Source organism: Thermobia domestica, chromosome 5, assembly GCF_964235325.1.
Source record: "Thermobia domestica chromosome 5, izTheDome1.hap1.1, whole genome shotgun sequence".
NCBI classification, from domain to species: domain Eukaryota; kingdom Metazoa; phylum Arthropoda; class Insecta; order Zygentoma; family Lepismatidae; genus Thermobia; species Thermobia domestica.
In genome coordinates, this window is record NC_137458.1 from 72,861,341 (window position 1) to 72,871,083 (window position 9,743).

Consider the following 9,743-nt stretch of genomic DNA (forward strand, 5'->3'; position numbering starts at 1 on the left):
AGTGACAAGTTAACACTTTCGATCCTGGGCTATTTTGACCTTGTTTATTCCAGTATCCTGGGGTTTTTAGGCCTTTTTAAAAACAATTATAGCATATTGCTAAATAATAATAGACGCACTAAAAGCACTGCAAACAAGTTTCTGGACTCTAGATTTTATTATAAATATATAATTTGGTTATGTAAGAAGGGGTAGTTCGTTACACTGCTGTTTGAAATACGTATTTTTTGAACAAACAAACAAAAAAAATTACAATAGAAAAATAATACTTTCTCTGCTTGGGAAATTGCGAGCAGTGACAATGGCGTGTAATGAAGAGCGGGAAATCTGCGGGAACTGACCACTGAGGTCCGTTATTGTGAAGCGACGATTCTGCATGATCCTTTCCCGAACAAGTGTCATGTTTAATTAATTTATTGAAATATTAAAAAAACAAACTTCTGTATATGAGTGTACAATTAAAAACATTTCATCAGTGTTGTACTGAAGAAAATAACGTTAGACGTCGTAAGACAAACAACTTTCAAAAAGAAAACCCACAACGAAAATAAGTTACAAGAACTGATAACGTACAAGTTGTTTTCACTCTCTCAAACTAGTATAAAAGCTTGAAAATTTGGAACTATTTAGCTCAATCTCAATCATTCTCTTGTCTTCGCTACTCCGTCATCTTGCGACTTGCAATTGGACTTTGAAGCTTCGACGATGATGGTTAACATCGAGCTGAAAGAGAGACCTCCTAACGTAAAATTTAAGTTCTATACCTTTTGAATAATCAAGTCTCTTTGAAGAAGTAATTTCTTCTGGCAGTCTCCTGCTAGGTCTCAAGTATAACAGCTCTTAAAGCTAAATTTATCATTTATTAATGAATTAATATTGTAATACTTTGCAGACTTTTGAGCTCACTTAATATTTGATAACTGATAATATCATGTCTGCACATGTGTAATAATGATATAGAAATCTTTTGTAATAAACATATACATTGAATTTCTTTTCTTTCATATACTACCAATTTATCATTTAACTGTTATCTTGAGTAACATGATACTAACCACTATACGCATTTATGTCTAAGACTAATTAGCATAATCAAGTAGATAAACGGTACGAAAATTAGTAAAATCATCATTAAATTAAACACAAGGTCGTCTATGATGACGATTGACCTCTCACTGCGCTCCACAGAGTCCTGTTCCAAATTGTTTACACCAGCAACGCACCATCTGCTTGCTTGTCCATAGACCTGACCACCGCCTCCTCGATTCACTAGAGGGAGCGGACGGATGTAGAAGGCAGTGGACCTGACACAGCTGACAATGGATTGCAATCGGCGCTATGCCCTGTGTATTCAGAAACTTCATAACTGTTCACACTTCGCACGCGGCGGAAGCTGGAATAGGAAACAACTTCCATCTTCAACCACTACCACGACGCTTCTGAAAGCTTTAGGAAAGTTTCGCTGGCACATGCGTCTGCTAGAACCTTACTCTCTCACGTCAAAGCAGTCGCTGTGCTCCACACACGGTTTCCTAGCTATGGAACGCGTGGAAAAATTACTCTCTGTATGGACCTTGTACAAATATTTTTATATGGGTGTTCTCATGTACATTACCGTGCCATAGGGGGGGGAGAGCGGGACGACGGCCTAGGGCGCTGAAGTAAGGGGCACAAAATTCGGGAGGAAAAATAGAATATATAATTATATATAATGGAAGGAAAAAGTAATAAAAAGTGCTCAAAATCAAAGAAAAGCAGGGTTTATTTTTGAAAATTTTCTTGTGCTTTGCTCCTACCATTGCGGCGCTTCCCGGCCTGTCTGTCGACTTCACTCATATGTACGAGGGTAGGAGAACGTCGTATACTCTGGTCACGGGCGCTGATTTTCCACGGCACGGCGCTGCTCATGTACACACCTGCTTTTTAAATTTCGAAATCAGGATCTAAATCTAAATAATTAATTTCACCTTCCGAACGGGATCTAAACTGTACTCTTCTAAAATCTTTGATATTTCTTCTATATTCATTTTACTTGCTTCAAACAAGATAACTCCTGTAAAATTAAATAGTTTTCGAAACAAAATACTCCACTATATTATCGAACGTGTTGCAGTCAAACGCAAAAAGATGATCACAACAATCAACCTGCAAAAGTTCGTTTTCGTTCTTTGCTGAATGTCAGATGAATAGTATTTCTTCAAGAACTGAGTCTCAGTAAGTATTTAATACGGCCTACAACCGACCGGAACCCATAAGAAGTTACATAGGGGTTATTTTGTATTTAAAAAAAAAATGGACTCGGGCTCCGGTGTTTTGGAATAAACAGGCAACCCAAGTCTGACTCGGGTTTAGGATCGAAAGTGTTAACTTAGGTATAAAAATAACACGGGTGTCTGTTCGAGACTTGTTTTAGTTCTTGCATGCAGAGTGTCCGGCTTAGATCTTTAACACTACGAAAGAACACAAATTTTAAGAGGAACACTAGTTTATTACCAAAATGTGCATTTTGGTAGAAAAACTCATGTATTTTTTTTCTTTTTTTCATTTTAGCACCAGCACTTTACAGAATCTCGATATGACCTCCGCTCATGTGGCACGTCAGATGTTGAACCAATAACTCCAGTTCCGTTGAACCGGTATTCACTAACATTTGAGCGGTCATAATCGCCTGAAAAATTCTGTTACGCAAATCTTCTAGTTGTCGTTAAGGATACTGTAGATTTGGTCCTTAATAAATTTCCAGAAGAAAAAGTCTAGGACAAAAGGATCTGGCGAAAGCGGAGGCCAAACAATTGGTTCAGATCTTTTTCCTATTCATCTTCTAAGAAAATACTCATCGACAAAATCTCCTACAATGATATCAAAATGTGCTGGGACTCCATCTTGTTGGAAAATGATTTTTGGAGGAATTTGGGCACACCGTAATGCTAAAGCATGTCCAGAAAATTCGTTTCTGTCACTGTTTCTTAAACAAAGAAGAACGAGCCTATTATCTTATGTTTCATTAACCCAGACCACACATTAACTTTTGGTGAGTCTCTCATAATTTCATGACACTCATGATTTTCATTCGCCCAAATACAGCAATTACGTTTGTTAACTTCGCCATACGTGTGTAATGTGGCTTCATCTGAAAAGCATATCTTGTCCATGTCAATTTCAGGTAACATTTTACCTGATAAAGTCTGTCTTTCAGGTTTATCATCTGAATAAACTCGATGATGTAACTGGATCTTATACCCCCGTAGACACAACATTTTGTGCACAACGTCATGGACACTAGACCGAGAGATCTTGAGCTTTAAACTTGCACGTCTGACTGATTTTCTTGGATTTATTTTGAAGGTAGAGAGCGAATCACTTCAATGTGTTACACTGATACCTTCCGCTTCGCATACTTCCCGCGGCCGACACACGACTCAGTTTCTCTCACTTAAGAATTGTTATGACGTTGAAGATTGAATTCACACCGGAAAGCACGTTGAACAAGCTTCACACACTTGTTATATGCCTAGGGGGCGCGGTGGCTCAGTGGTAGAGCGTTCACCTCCGGTGTTTGGGGTCGTTGGTTCGATCGCAGCTCACACTTGGTGGACTTCGTGGTGGACAAACACTGTGCTCGTGAGTTTTCTCGGGGTACTCCCGTTTCCTCCCACTTTCTTCATTCCACCGTTTCACTCATTTCTCATCATCACTGTCTCCTTTAGCCTAACCGGCATAAGCGTGGGACGTAAAACTCAAAGATTTCATTTCACTTTTTTTTGTCACATGCCAGTGAAAGAGGCAGAACACCTTATGCTGAAACATCCATTTCGCCATCTTGGAATTTATGTGTTACATCCGCATATGCGTCATATCAATTTAAAGAACTGATAATTCTCGCAAAATGGCCACAGTTGCCAGTCCCATACTAACAAATAATTTAATTTCAAATTGAATGTAACTAAAGTTACAAGTTTTGCAATGTTAAAGCTCTAAACCAGACACCCTGTACGACACAATATTCAGAAACAACAACAATCAATTTTGCAGAATTATTCCTCATACGAAAACGTGCAAAAAACATTACGGAGTAACAAACAAATATCCCTGTTGTTGGCGTCCTATTAAAGCCTCATCAATCAATGAATCAAATGGGTGCACAAAACAGTCATAACTCGAGAACGAGATGTCTGATGAAAATAGGTAAAAAGAACCATTAATGATGAACTTGGACCTGAGATTCCTCTTAATGTACCAGTGCACATAGAACAGGAGCGTTGATAGATTTAGCTTCAAAGTAAAGGAGAAAATTTATAGGGTATCATTATTAATGCAAAACTATGTATAGCATCCAAAATTATATATATATATATATATATATATATATATATATATATATATATATATATATATATATATATATATATATATATACAGTGGCGGATCCAGAATATGATAAAGGGAGGGGCTAAACCATAGTTTGCCGTTTTATCCAGTGTAAACCAAGATTGAAGCCCATTTTATCCAGTGTAAACCTGAGCGTCAGGGGGGGGGGGGGCTATAGCCCTATAGCCCTCCCCTTGGATCCGCCACTGTATATATATATATATATATATATATATATATATATATATATATATATATTAGGGTGGTCCTTATTTATATGGTGTAGATACATATTAAGAGATTATAAGATTTTATTAGGTGATTGTAATAATTATAATTTAAAGTCAAATTTAAGTTGAGAAATTACAACGATGTTAAATTGTGACATGTATGGCACGTGTTATTGTTTGTTATTGTCAGTCTGTTTGTGTAACCAGTTACACATGGTTATGTTAACTCGTAAAATCCTGGCGAGACGCTGACTCGCAGGATTATGTAAATAGAAATTAAGAAAATGAATGTAAGCTTGAAATATATAACGAAACCATTTGTTAACATTGACACAATTCTGATATGGAATAATATTCAGATTCGCAGAGATTGATAGTTTAGGAATTCGATCACAATGCAATACGGTCTGCAACGAAAGTTTGACCAATAGCTGAGGTAATCAAAGTTGTCATGAAATGACGAATTCCATCGTCTAGGGAAGAGAACAAAAACCCAGATCTGGATGGAATCAGGATCAGAAGTTGATCAGTAGTTGATGATTAGAAGTTGTGATCAGTCATCGGAGATCAGTAGTGGAGGATCATCAGAAGTCGTAATCTTAGTTTCAAATTGCGAGTACTGCGAACGACCATCTGTTGATGGTTGGCCATTAGTCGACTAGCTGTGATAAAGCCGAGTTGCCGATACCAACGTCGACCAGAGAGAAGCTCAGGAGTGAATATTCGTCGTTCCAGGAAGCCTGAACAACCATAGGTATGTGTACCTTAGTTATAGGTGTTACTTGCGATCGAAGCTCCAGACATTTGAAGTACTGTGATCTGAACGATTAAGTCATATCCACTCATTCCACACACTTACACTATTACATTTTCACTATTCAAATACATGAGATTCTAAATGAAGTGGAGTGTTTCTGTAATATACTAAATAATCCTCTCGCTAGTAATTCTAATTGCTCAAACCTACTCATTTCAGACAATGAGTAGAAGCAACTTCTTTACGTCAACACGCAATCATCCCCGAATTCAATAGGCACGACGTGAGGAGGTTGTTAATGGTGAAAAATAAATTTAGGAATTTCCTTGGACTCACCCCCTAAGATGGTTCCATATGGGACAGAATTAAGCCAGGAGAAAATTTAGATCCATTGAATAATTTTAAATGGTGCCCCAAACGACCTAAAATTTTGAATGCGTTTACAATACATAGTATATGGGAAAAAGCTGGAATAAACTCTTGTGATTTACAAACGGCTTAAGGGAACGGAAAGATATCTTGGATAATGGAACTAGAGAAAATGAACAACCTAAATTTGTATAGCATTATTATGGCGGCCATCTTGAAGTTCGCCATCTTGAATTCAGGTCAAAATTTTCAAATAGGAAGAGGGTCATGTTACACATCATTTTGAGGTGGCGTTTTTCCAGAAGCACAAATCTCGTATTATTTTGAAGCTACTAATAATCTTGTAAGAGTTATTACGTGTGAAAAACGAAATGTTTCGATGTAATGTTATTTTATTGTAGTTATGGACCACAGATTTGTAAGAATTTTGGAAGTATTTTACATAAACTGGAAACAAACTGCTAGAGAAAGTTAAATCTTTGTTTCCCCATGAACTACCAATAAGTTTTTCCATCTAGATGATTCATAGACCATTATGAGGAAAAAGAAAAAAATATAACATGGAAGAAATTGAAATATTCCTTATTTATGTAGTACTGTAGCTTTGGGGTAAGTTTTCAATAGGTTTTCAATCTTATATACTACACAGTTCACTTTTGTCACATCTAGGAAAAGATTATCTATGAGAATTCACTATATGCAAAAGAAACTGTTTCTGATACTCATTTTTCGTAAAAACGATGTTGTAATCTTCTGTTAGTTTCACTCCCCTTTCTGCTGCATCGTTTATTACGGAGATGAATTTAACTATTGTCTTTCCTTGAAGATAGTCATTGTTATCTGACCATGAAATCGGATCACACTCAATAAACCCTTTGGGTATTTTAAATCTAACGAGAAAAAATTGTTTCTTGTATCAAAATCACTGATTTCTCTTTTCGCAAGAATTTTTATGGTATTAGTCTCTTTGCTGCTTCACGGTTTCTCCTTACAGTTTTAATTCTTTCAACCAATTTTTGTTTTTCCACTATGTTAACTTCATCATCAAAAAACTCCAATGCTACGTATTCCTCCTTCAAGTACCAGAGATGCCGAGAAAATTTAGAAAGAGCCACTTCAGATAATTCATTATTTATTTGCCTATAACTGTACCAAGCTTTCAAAAATTGCAGGTCTTGTAATGATGAATGGTATACTTGATCACATTTAAATCAAGCTTGGACATATAGTCGTATCAGAAAAATTTATGCTCTCCGAAGACCCGTTTCTATTTGCTTTGTTAAACGAAAATGTTGGCGAAAGATAAATATTTTTAAACAGTATATTGCTTTTCCCATCTACCTTGCATGGTGAATTGCTCCAGGCAAACAAAAGAAAACTCTTCGAGGAGGTATGCCATCCAAGAATGTCAGTTCTAAAAATTTACTGTAATCATCTCTGCGGTGTCCTGCTTCTACAATTCAATACTTCATTTCTTACATCTGAAATGTTGTTCCTTACGTCATTATCATCATCAATTCTGGAATAAAGTTAGTACAATCCATTTTAGACCAATCGTTCTGAAAATGCTTAAATAGGGGAACGTCCGGTCCAGATGCAAACGAAACACAACACTTGTCAAATACTCATTTTAAAACCAATTCATAAATGTAGTGTCTACAAGGAAGGTATAGAAGATCAGTTTGGAGCATCTGCTCTAGCAGAATGAGAGCACCGTTCACATGACACATATTGCAGGGAATAGTGTGACAACAAACTGCCTGCACGAACTTTACCAAGTTCCATTCTTCAAGCTAATGAACTGTAGTAGAAATAATATGTTCGTTCTCGTCTTCATGATGACAAACTGAGAACACCAATTAGCCTCTCATGAGTATCTCCTGTAATAAATATTGATAACCCGTCGATAGTTTCTCTACCAGTCAAATTCGGCAGTAGTTTTCCATCTCATTGCACAACTAACGCACTTGATGCACTCCGAAATTGTTTTTGTGGTCTTATGCAACTTCGCTACGGATTTTCTCTCAGCATCGATGCATATTTATTACTAGTTCCTTTACATTATGGCCTAATGTTTCTGCCATCGCTGTCAGAATATGTATTCTCGTTCTATTAGTGGACTTGTATCGATCAAGAGCAACAACCTGTCTTGGAGTTTTAAAATTAGTTTTTCCCCTTTTACATCTCTTGCAGGGTCCGGGCGCACACAGGCACATATTTACATTTTATCTTACATACTCAACTGGGTTTTTCCTCTTCATTTCTTGAAATGCTTACCTCCGTGTATTTTGGTGTAAAATTCATACAAATCATTTTCAGAAGTGCATTTTTCTTTTGCGTTCCTCTTTCTAATGAAGCCGCGCATATCCCTCTTGTTCTTTTCGAGCCAAACTCATGTCTTTACATTTAGTTGTGTAAGTTATTACTTGTGGAAAAGAGAAACATTTTCACAAGTAATAATTCTTAGACGACTAAGGCTATCTTTAAAATAGTGCCAGATTTGTCTTTCTGGTGAAACGCCACCTCCAAACGATATGTCATATGACCCTCTTTCTATTTGAACATTTTGATCAGAATTCAAGATGGCGGACTTCAAGATGGCCGCTGTGACAATACTATACAACATTAGATGTGTTTCTTCCTCTAGTTCCATTATCCAGGATATTTTTGCGTTCTCTTAAGCCGTTTCTAAATTACAAGATTTTATTCCAGATTTTTCCCATATAGTACGTACTGTAATCGGATTCAAAATTTTAGGTCGCTTGGGCACCATTTAATATTATTCAATGAAGTTAATTTTTCTCCTTCCTTAATTGAGTCCCATATGGAACCATTTTAGGGGGTGAGTCCAAAGAAATTAGGAAATCAAAAATTAAGGACCAATATGCAGAACCAATATGCAGAACCAATTACACTGAAGAAATTATTATGTTGATGTTTTATCCTGATGATGTTTTGTTCTGGCAAAGTTTTATTCTAGCCGATATTTTCTTCCTCTTGACGTAAGATATTTTGATAAAGATGAGCATAGGTCCCTACTTCTGAGAATTAAAAAAAAAGACCACAGATTCAGCCTGTGGATCAACGGTATTCTAGAGGGAGGGGAAGGTAAACGATATTTTTTTAAAAAATCATTTTTAAATTAGTTTCTTCCAGAATGTAATAGCTCAAATTACTGTGTATTAGAACTACAGAAAATATTGTTTAAATCCTCAACGTCTTCCAGTCGCGCATTATCTTCAAAGTTAATGAAATTTTGAAAAATAATGTACAAATAAAGGTAAATCACAGTTCAAGGAAAAAAGTTTACATTGTTTTTTGTTTCCTTTATTAAACACAAGTTTAAATGCTTAACAACAAATTATTTTAGACTATTAGTAAGATAAAACGTTAATCGTAGAAATATGAATTTTTCCAAATTTCGGCAAAATTTGGAGCACATGGGCGACCGGAAGATTTAAACCGATTTTACTTATTTTTTAAATACCTTTTCAGCCATCACAATTCGCAACTTTTCTGTGGTATTACGACTTCTTTTTTAAATGATTTTTCTTCGGCCCAGTCTAGGCGAGATTTTGGCCCGTGAGAATTCATCAGCGAGATTTTGTACTCAAACAAATCGACAGACAGTCAGACAATTGGATAGACAGAGTCGTTCAGCTATATATATATATATATATAAAAAAATTAAATGAAAAATGAAACTCCCAGGATTTTGCACCGAGGCTAAGGGAGATGGTGATGATCGTAATAAATGATAGGAAATAACGAAGAATGGAAGGAAACAGCAAAACCGTGAGAAATCTCGCATACATGGTGTTTGTCTACTACAAAGTCCATTTGGCACGAGTTGGGATTGAACCAGGGACCTCAAACATAAGATATTTTCCATTTTTGTGTATAGCATAGTTTCAGTAATAATAATAATAATAATAATAATAATAATAATAATAATAATAATAATAATAATAATAATAATAATAATAATAATAATAATAATAATAATAATACACATCACC